Source organism: Aotus nancymaae, unplaced genomic scaffold (genome assembly GCF_030222135.1).
Source record: "Aotus nancymaae isolate 86718 unplaced genomic scaffold, 86718_ANA_hifiasm-v0.15.2.pri h1tg000089l, whole genome shotgun sequence".
NCBI lineage: Eukaryota > Metazoa > Chordata > Mammalia > Primates > Aotidae > Aotus > Aotus nancymaae.
The window spans coordinates 25,908,587-25,917,445 of NW_026988504.1; positions in this window are offsets into that span (position 1 = coordinate 25,908,587).

Below are 8,859 nucleotides of genomic sequence, written 5' to 3' on the forward strand. Positions count from 1 at the left end.
CAGCAGAGAAGAAAAGCTAAAACACAAAGAAGACAGCAAACAATAAAAAGCTGTTAACAGTAAAGACTTGATTTCACAATCTGCTTCCGAAGTGACATAGGAATCAGACGTGTGTTTACAGAGCATTTAGGACAGGGGCCAAAAGAGAAGAGTCATGGGAAATAAGATTGGCTATGTGATATGGCATCCGACTTCTTGAAACCTTGAAAGCCCCAAAGAGAAGAGATCCTCAGTCACTTGTTCCGCTGCCAAATCTAGCCACACCTTTAGCAGATACCTGCCACTTCGCCACCAGGGTTTGTTTTCCCTGCTCTCCACTGCGAAGATCTTTCACCCCATCAGTAGTCACAGCCCTTTTCTGTCATTTCTACGGTATCCCTGAAGCCACATGGCTTTGTCTTGTCTTGTTTGGGATGATGAAACCTGTTAAGACTAGGCAGGAGGTGGTTCGGGTCCCAGGAAGAACCGGGCATAGCACCAACCCAAGCTGGCTATGGACTATCTCAATCAAGGAATTTAATACGCCCATATCACAACTCAGAGAATCAACTCTAAAAGCCAGTCCTCAAGGAAAGAACATGGGACATGGCATAAAAAGCCAAATGTAAAGTTATAAAAGGACAAACCTGAACATGATTCATGTAAATTGTATCTTCCAATATAAAACCAATTAACATGTCATTTTTCATCTTCCGGGCACATTAAATAAAACACAAAATTAATCTCTGGGTACACCATGACTTCTGCTTAAATAGTTAACCACAGAATAAGGTTAATAGCTAACCACAAAATAAACATTAAACCACTACTCAAAGAAAAAGAGCAATGTTGTCTTAAGTCAAAGCTGTTTTCCACCATCAAATCATTACAATAAACAAAACCCTGAATGTTTCTTCTCCGCTGAAACACTAAGAGTATGAACCAGCTTATCCAGCCTGGATCCATAGCTCAACAGAAATAGAAATCTGCCACAAGCAGCCTGCAGAACCTAAGGCCATCATGGCCACACCAGGGAAGCTGCTCTCTGTGGGTCTTCTCAAGTCTAACCCTCTAGCTGTGGATCTTGGCCACCTGAGACCTATATTCATGGCTAATATTATCTTCATGTCAGGGCAAAAGTAGGAGGCTACTCTGAAAATCATCTCGCAGTGAAAACCCTCACTCTGTTCTTCCTTGGCATGCATGAAGATGCTGTATTTGTACTGAATGATTGTTTACAAATATAGAAAAGGCCCAATCATAGACACAGGAGACTGAGGCACAATAGAATGTGTTGCTAAGGGCATGTTCAATTTTGAAAACTGAAACTTTTGAACCATTTTGGATCATAAAACATATTCAGAGTGCTGAATAAAATGTTAAGGACATGGTGTTCATACATTATCACTTGCCTTAAAATTATGTTAAAACTATGCAATAGGAATATGTTTATTGTGAGACTCTGAAGTTCAGCCCTCCAGGCAATTTGTTTTGTTTTGTTTTGTTACAGGGTCTCCCTCTGTCGCCCAGGCTGGAGTGTAGTGATGGCATCTCAGCTCGCCTGTAGCCTCAACCCCCTGTGCTCAAGCAATCCTCCCACCTCAGCCTCCTGTGTAGCTGGGACTACAGGTGCAGGCAATCATGCCTAGCTAATTTTGTTTATTTTTTGTAGAGATGGCTAATTTTGTTTATTTTTGTTTATTTTTTCACTATGTTGCCCAGGCTGGTCTCAAACTCCTGGGCTCAAGGCATCCTCCCACCTCGGCCTCTCAAAGTGCTGGGATTATAGGCATGAGCAACTGCACCCAGTCTCAACTTTTGAATGACAGGAACACGTTTCTTTTTCTGAGAGTGGATTTACCATAAGACGGAAGAGCCCATGCCTATGTGCACATGGCTTTTCACCCATTTACTTTTGATCCACAGATTCACAGGGTTGTTTTTTCTTTCTAACCTCAAGGAAGTATAAGCAGGAATGATGAGAATGGTAGATGTGGCATCCATCCTCACCGAGACTAGAAACAAGGTTTACAGCAGGCAGCTCAGAGGAAACAGTGAAAGTATTTGAGGCTCTAAGGAAAGTGGCCTGAACTTGCTTAACAACTTCATGGAATTAGACAGTGTTCACCCAAGAGGAGACAAACTGGGGGATATAAATCACCCAAAATGAAGCTCAGGTAATATTATCCAAACAACCTCCTCAAGTAACAAAATGCTGCAAGTGACAAATCACTTTAAAAAATTTTCAGTGGCTGAAATGTGACACTTAGATAACAGAAAATATTGATCAAGCCCTTCTGAAAACAAAGTACTCCCATTTGTAATATCAATGTCAATACAAAATGATAAGGTGGAAAGAAGCAAACGTTAATAGTTCAACCACTATTTTTAAAGTTAGCACTTAAATAGCAGGTAAAGGACAAGCCCAGAGGTATCCTGTATACAAAGCTCGGACTCCCAGAGAGGGGGAGTGATGAAGTTATTTTGCTGACAGAACCACAAGGAACATGAAGGCACATGAGAGCTCATAACAAAATTGCAACAGGATGTGCCTTGCATGGCTCTGTCACCCAGGCTGGAGTGCAGTGGCTCGATCACGATTCACTGCAGCTTAGACCTCCTGAGCTCAAGTAATCCTCCCACCTCAGCCCCCAAGTAGCTGGGACTACAGGTGTGCTTCACCATGCCCAGCTAATTTTTGTATTTTTTGTAGAAATGGGGTTTTGCTGGGATTGCAGGAGTGGCTCACACCTGTAATCCCAGCACTTTGGGAGGCTGAGGCAAGTGGATCAGTTGAGCCCAGGAGTTTGAGACCAGTCTGAGCCACATAGTGGGATCCCATCTCTACAAAAAAAAAAAATACAAAAATTAGCCAGATCTGGTGGCGTGTGCCTGTAGTCCCAGCTACTCAAGGGGCTGAGGTGGGAGAATCGCATGAGCCAGGGAGGTTGAGGCTGCCGTGAGCTGTGGTGACACCACTGCACTCCAGCCTGGGTGACAGAGTGAGACCCAGTCTCAAAAAGGAAAAAAAAACAACAAATTAGAGAAAATGTAGCTATATGTGGTTCCACTTGTGATGTAAAAGCATTACAATAAATTAATGTCTATAATTAACCTGAATAGATGTTTCTACAACAAGTGATGTCAAACATAGTAATTTTTTTGAGCAATCCAAAAGAAGGAGAAAAATTAGGAGGGGAAAAGGAATTTACATTTCGTAAGCATATATTACGTTTATAAATACTTTGTATCTATGTTTATATTTTATTTCACTTAATCCACAAACTCTCTGATGTAGGTACATGGCAAGCAAGTGGAAGAATTACAAGTTAAAGTCCCATCTTCCTAATTCCATGAGCTAGAATTCTACTCTATCAAAATAAGTGAAGTTCTATAGTTTCATATCCTAAACTCACCAAGTGACCTATTTCTGTGAGAGGTACCCACCAAAAGTACTATTTTTTTTTTTTCATTTTTCCAAACCCGCTTCTCCCCCGCCTAAAGTCAACAGGGAGGCTTCAAAATTTCCAGAAGAGTTTTCTATCTTTGTAGACAGGAGAAATCTGTTGACGTTGGAGACCAGAAGAACTAAAAAAGACACCCATTGATCTGAATTCAAATAGAAAGCAGGCTATCACATGCCCCTTTGGCCACTAAAACTGAAGCTGGATTTCAAGTTAAGGGCAAAACCAGGGGAAGGCCACCTTCCTAAGTAGGACAGGAGCATCTGAGCTTCATAATCTCACAGTGATAGCGATGAGAGGAAAATAATTCATTGAAAACCAATTTTTTAAAATGAAAATAGAGACAGGGTCTCAATATATTTCCCAGGCTGGTCTCCAACTCCCAGCCTGAAGCAATCCTCCCACCTCATCCTCCCAAAGTGCTGACATTACAGGCATGAGCTCCAACACCTGGCCAAAAACCAATTTTTTATGTGCAGAAAGTACATATGATATGTAATTCTAAGCAAGAATTATTCTAAAATTTTTATAATAAGGTGGTGAGGTGATTCTCTGCATAGACAAATGGGATCTAATTAAACTTAAGAGCTCTGCACAGCAAAAGAAACAATCCTTAGAGTGAACCAGAAACCAATAGAATGGGAAAAAATTTTTATAAGCTACCCATCTGACAAAGGGCTAATATCCAGAGTCTACAAAGAACTAAAGCAGATTTACAAGAAAAAAACAAACCCATCCAAAAGTGGGCAAAGGATATGAACAGACGCTTTTCAAAAGAAGACATTTATGCAGCCAACAAACATATGAAAAATGCTCATCATCACTGGTCATTAGAGAAATGCAAATCAAAACCACATTGAGATACCATCTCACACCTGTTAGAATGGCAATCATTAAAAAATCTGGAGACAACAGATGCTGGAGAGGATGTGGAGAAATAGGAACGCTTTTACACTGTTGGTGGGAGTGTAAATTAGTTCAACCATTGTGGAAGACAGTTTGGCGATTCCTCAAGGATCTAAAAATAGAAATACCATTTGACCCAGCAATCCCATTACTGAGTATATACCCAAAGGATTATAAATGGTTCTATTATAAAGACACATGCACACGTATGTTCATTGCAGCACTGTTTACAATAGCAAAGACCTGGAACCAACCCAAATGCCCATAATGATAGACTGGATAAAGAAAATGTGGCACATATACACCATAGAATACCACGCAGCCATATAAAAGGATGAGTTCATGTCCTTTGTAGGGACATGGATGAATCTGGAATCCATCATTCTCCCCAAACACAAGAACAGAAAACCAAACACTGCATGTTCTCACTCATAGGTGGGTATTGAACAATGAGAACACATGGACACAGGGAGGGGAACATCACACACTGGGGTCTGTTGGGGGTAGGGGGCTAGGGGAGGGGTAGCGGGGGGTGGGGAGGTTGGGGAGGGATAATATTGGGAGAAATGCCTGATGTAGGTGATGGGGGGATGGAGGCAGCAAATCACCATCCCATGTGTACCTAAGAAACAATCCTGCAAGATCTGCACACGTACTCTAGAACATAAAGTATAATTTTTTAAAAAGTTAACACATACACTTTGAGAAATGTAAATACATTTCCAAGCATCCTCTCTCATCCTTGAAAAATCTCTACTTGCGCAACTCATAACTGAAATGATTAATGCCCTGGAATTTACTGACCTATGGAAAGAGCTTTTTCATAACTCTCACAACTTCTGTTAATTAATTCTAACACTTTCATCTTTAGACACACACGCTGCTTTTAGCTTGCAACTATCTGTAAATAAATTGCTTCATATGATTTTTATTAATTTTAAATAAATTGCTTCATATGATTTTGTATTAGTTTGCCTAAGACCAAGACGCTAGACTTTTACATCTTCATGATGAGTTTTTATGCAAATGAGGGCTTTGTTACACCGATTCAAGATGAGGTAACTTTACTTTCCCCACTAGCTGTTCCACACCTAAATTTTCCATGAAGATTCAATATCAGTGCTTTGTGATTTCTATCACAATCATAGAAACATAAAATTTCCAGAATTTTAAAGAGTTGGGTGGTGACCTTTATTCCAACCTCCCACTCAGAACACACCACATTCATTTACCAAAAAATATTGTCTGTGTATAACAGCTTTCATTAAAGATTGATTGATTGATTGATGAAAGATAGATAGAAACACCTTCCATCAACCTCTGGGTTTATCTCACTGCCCTGACAATAAACATGAAGAAAAATACATTTTGTAATATAGAAATCACCTGAGGTCAGGAGTTTGAGACCAGTCTGGCCAACATGGTGAAACCCATCTCTCTTAAAAATACAAAAATTAGCCGGGTATGGTGGTGGGCGCCTGCAATCCCAGCTACCCGGGAGGCTGAGGCAGGAGAACTCAGGAGGCAGAGGTTACAGTGAGCTGAGATCAAGCCATTGCACTCCAGCCTGGGCAACAGCTCAAGATTCCATCTCAAAAAAAAAAGAGAGAGAGAGAGAGAAATCATGGGTTATTTTTCCCCATGATTGCAAAAGAAACTGCAAAAGAAGCAAGACACAGCCACTGCAGAGGTTTACAAGAACCTGGAAAAACTTACAAGTTTGCTATTTCACATTAAATCCACCCACAAAACTCTACTATGTCAGTGCCTCCATTCCTCTTTAACTCTCTTGGGCAGGGGAGAGATCATACACTTTCACAAGATAAGGGGGAAAAGTTAGATAACATTAGCTATTTCAAAATTCCAAGACAGGCTTTAATAAATTTAAATTTTTGTTTTCTTAGAATCAATCAGATTCAAGAAAAAAAATAGAACAATGCCATTTATTTTCATATTATTTTCCTAAATTTTATTCTTAAATACTTCAAATATTTAATATATAGGATACAGAAATTAAGGATCTGCCTCTTTATATTACTTCTCTAGAAATCCCTAAAATTGGTTTCAAATAGCTTCATCTGAAAATAAGTAATATTTATCATATCATTCCAAAGGACTTTGTATTACAAGCATTGTGCCTATATAAATGTATTTTCCTTTGTGCAGAAATTCCATAAGGGAAAATACAAGTTTTATTGGGCTGATATCATGTAAATATTATCGGATTTATCCCTCCAATATGAAATAAATATCTAAAGGCATTTTCCGTGCCTTTTAATAAAAAGATAGTCTATTGAGTTTAATAGACAGCCTATTGAGTTTAATTACAGATGTTATTAAAAATATTTAAAGCAATTATATCAGAGATGAAATGACCAATCAACTGTAAGAGGAATTACTAATTGATGATTCCCTTACCATTCTCTCTGTTGGGCTTTGTAGGGTTGAAGCTCTTCCATTCAGTGATACTCTGCCTCAAAATCTACTCTATGGCAATTAGATACTGCTCATTGGAAAGAAAGAATTACAGGGAGAAATGTGACTCAGGTGGAGATTTTCTACCAACTTTGGATTACTATCTTGGGAGGAGGTGGGTGGGTTCTTCTCTGGTAATAAGAAGGATGCAATGCAAAATCTAAATGACCATCTCACAGTTTACCTGTACAAGGTCTGAACTCTGGTGCAGGCAAAGAGTACAGTTGAATATAAAATCAAAGAATGGAATAAGAAATGTGAGCCTGGGGCTAACGATCAAGGAGAAAAATAGGACTACAAGAAGTATTATCAGATAACTACAGAACTTAAAAACAAGGTAAGACATTTTGCTAGACAAAAGAACCACACTAAAAATGACAAAATTTTAGAAGACTGGCAACATCTTATACGTATACTTGTACTTTTGTCAATTTAGGCAGATTAAGGAAGAAATTTAATAAGCAACAGAACATACTTCTTAGCTATTTTTTTTCCTAATTTGTTTACTTTTGTACGGTTCATTTTATGGAAATAATTCTAGAAATGCTTCCAAAATACTTAAGAAAAAGTAAACTAAATTGCTTACAGTTCTTTTATTCCAAAAGCAGAAGGTATACGCATTTTCCATTAGAGAACCATATACATATAAAATTTATTTGAAAGACCTGAAGTTGACATGGCTAAACACCAGCACACAGAGGTTCAGAATGTGAGTGTATCAAACACAACTTTTTGTGTCCTGTATTTCCAGCTTTCAGAAGCAAACACTAACAATGCAACTCTATGCTACAGACCATCAGTGTAAAACTAGCAGCTGTGGACCTCAGACAACAGTTTGATGTAGTTACCCTTAGCAACGTGATGGAAAACATAAGCTATGAAGATAAACACTAGGTGAAGCCAGGCTTCTTTTTATACTGGAATCACAGTTACAAAGGAATGTTTTTCTTCTTAGAAACAGATAGAATCCTAAACAATGGAAAAATATTTTAGTTGAAAACCTCATGGGAGCTCATTATTTACAAGAATGCTGTGATGATTCTATGTCCAAAGGAACTACCACTTAGTTTATGTTCCATAAGTAAGAATTTCTAGTTAGGTCAAGTGAGGTTTCTGAAAAGAACCAGCATGTGTTTCTGAGGATTCTTTAATTTAACTCCCTACTTTATGTGTGTGTAGAAGGCCCTCAACACACAAGAGGCCAACAAGGTATAGTCACTGTGTTCTAAGAAATAAAAATGCTGAAAAGGTTCTTCCCTGAAACTCGCAGCATTTTATATGCAGTGCCATCATATCGCCAAAAATGTGGGAAGTTAATAGCAAATTATATTAACAAGTAAAGATCAGAAGGTTGGCATTTCTGCAGTATTTTAATAAAATATTTTAAATGCAGCATAATATTAATAATACAAACCTAATGACCACTGAAAGCATTAGAAATGTTTTCCAGGTTTGAGATTGAACTGACCCTGCACCTGTGTGTCAAGGCTGAAGTGGACAGTCTGCACCAAGTCCGGAATGACATGACTTTGTCCAAGATTATCTAAAATGCAGACAGAAACTCTGGCAAAGGAGTTTGCTCATCTCCAAAAGAACCAGAAAGAGGTATGTGACCACATACCAAATCGTTAACTCTCCTCTTTTAGATGGAGTTTTGCTCTTGTTGCCCAGGCTGGAGTGCAATGGCACGATCTCAACTCACTGCAACCTCCACCTCCCAGGTTCGAGCGAGTCTCCTGCCTCAGCTTCCCGAGTAGCTGGGATTACAGGTGCCCGCCACCACACCCAGCTAATTTTTTGTATTTTTAGTAGAGACAGGGTTTCTCCATGTTGGTCAGGCTGATCTCAAACTCCCGACCTCAGGTGATCTGCCCACTTCGGCCTCCCAGAGTGCTGTGATTACAGACGTGAGCCACCGTGCCCAGCCTCCTCTTTCTTATATAATTCCTGTCTTCAATTTGAGTCTGATAAGGTGAAGGAAAACTCTAATAAATGAAGTTATTCTCCTACCATAATGGCTGAATTCCTTGAGCAA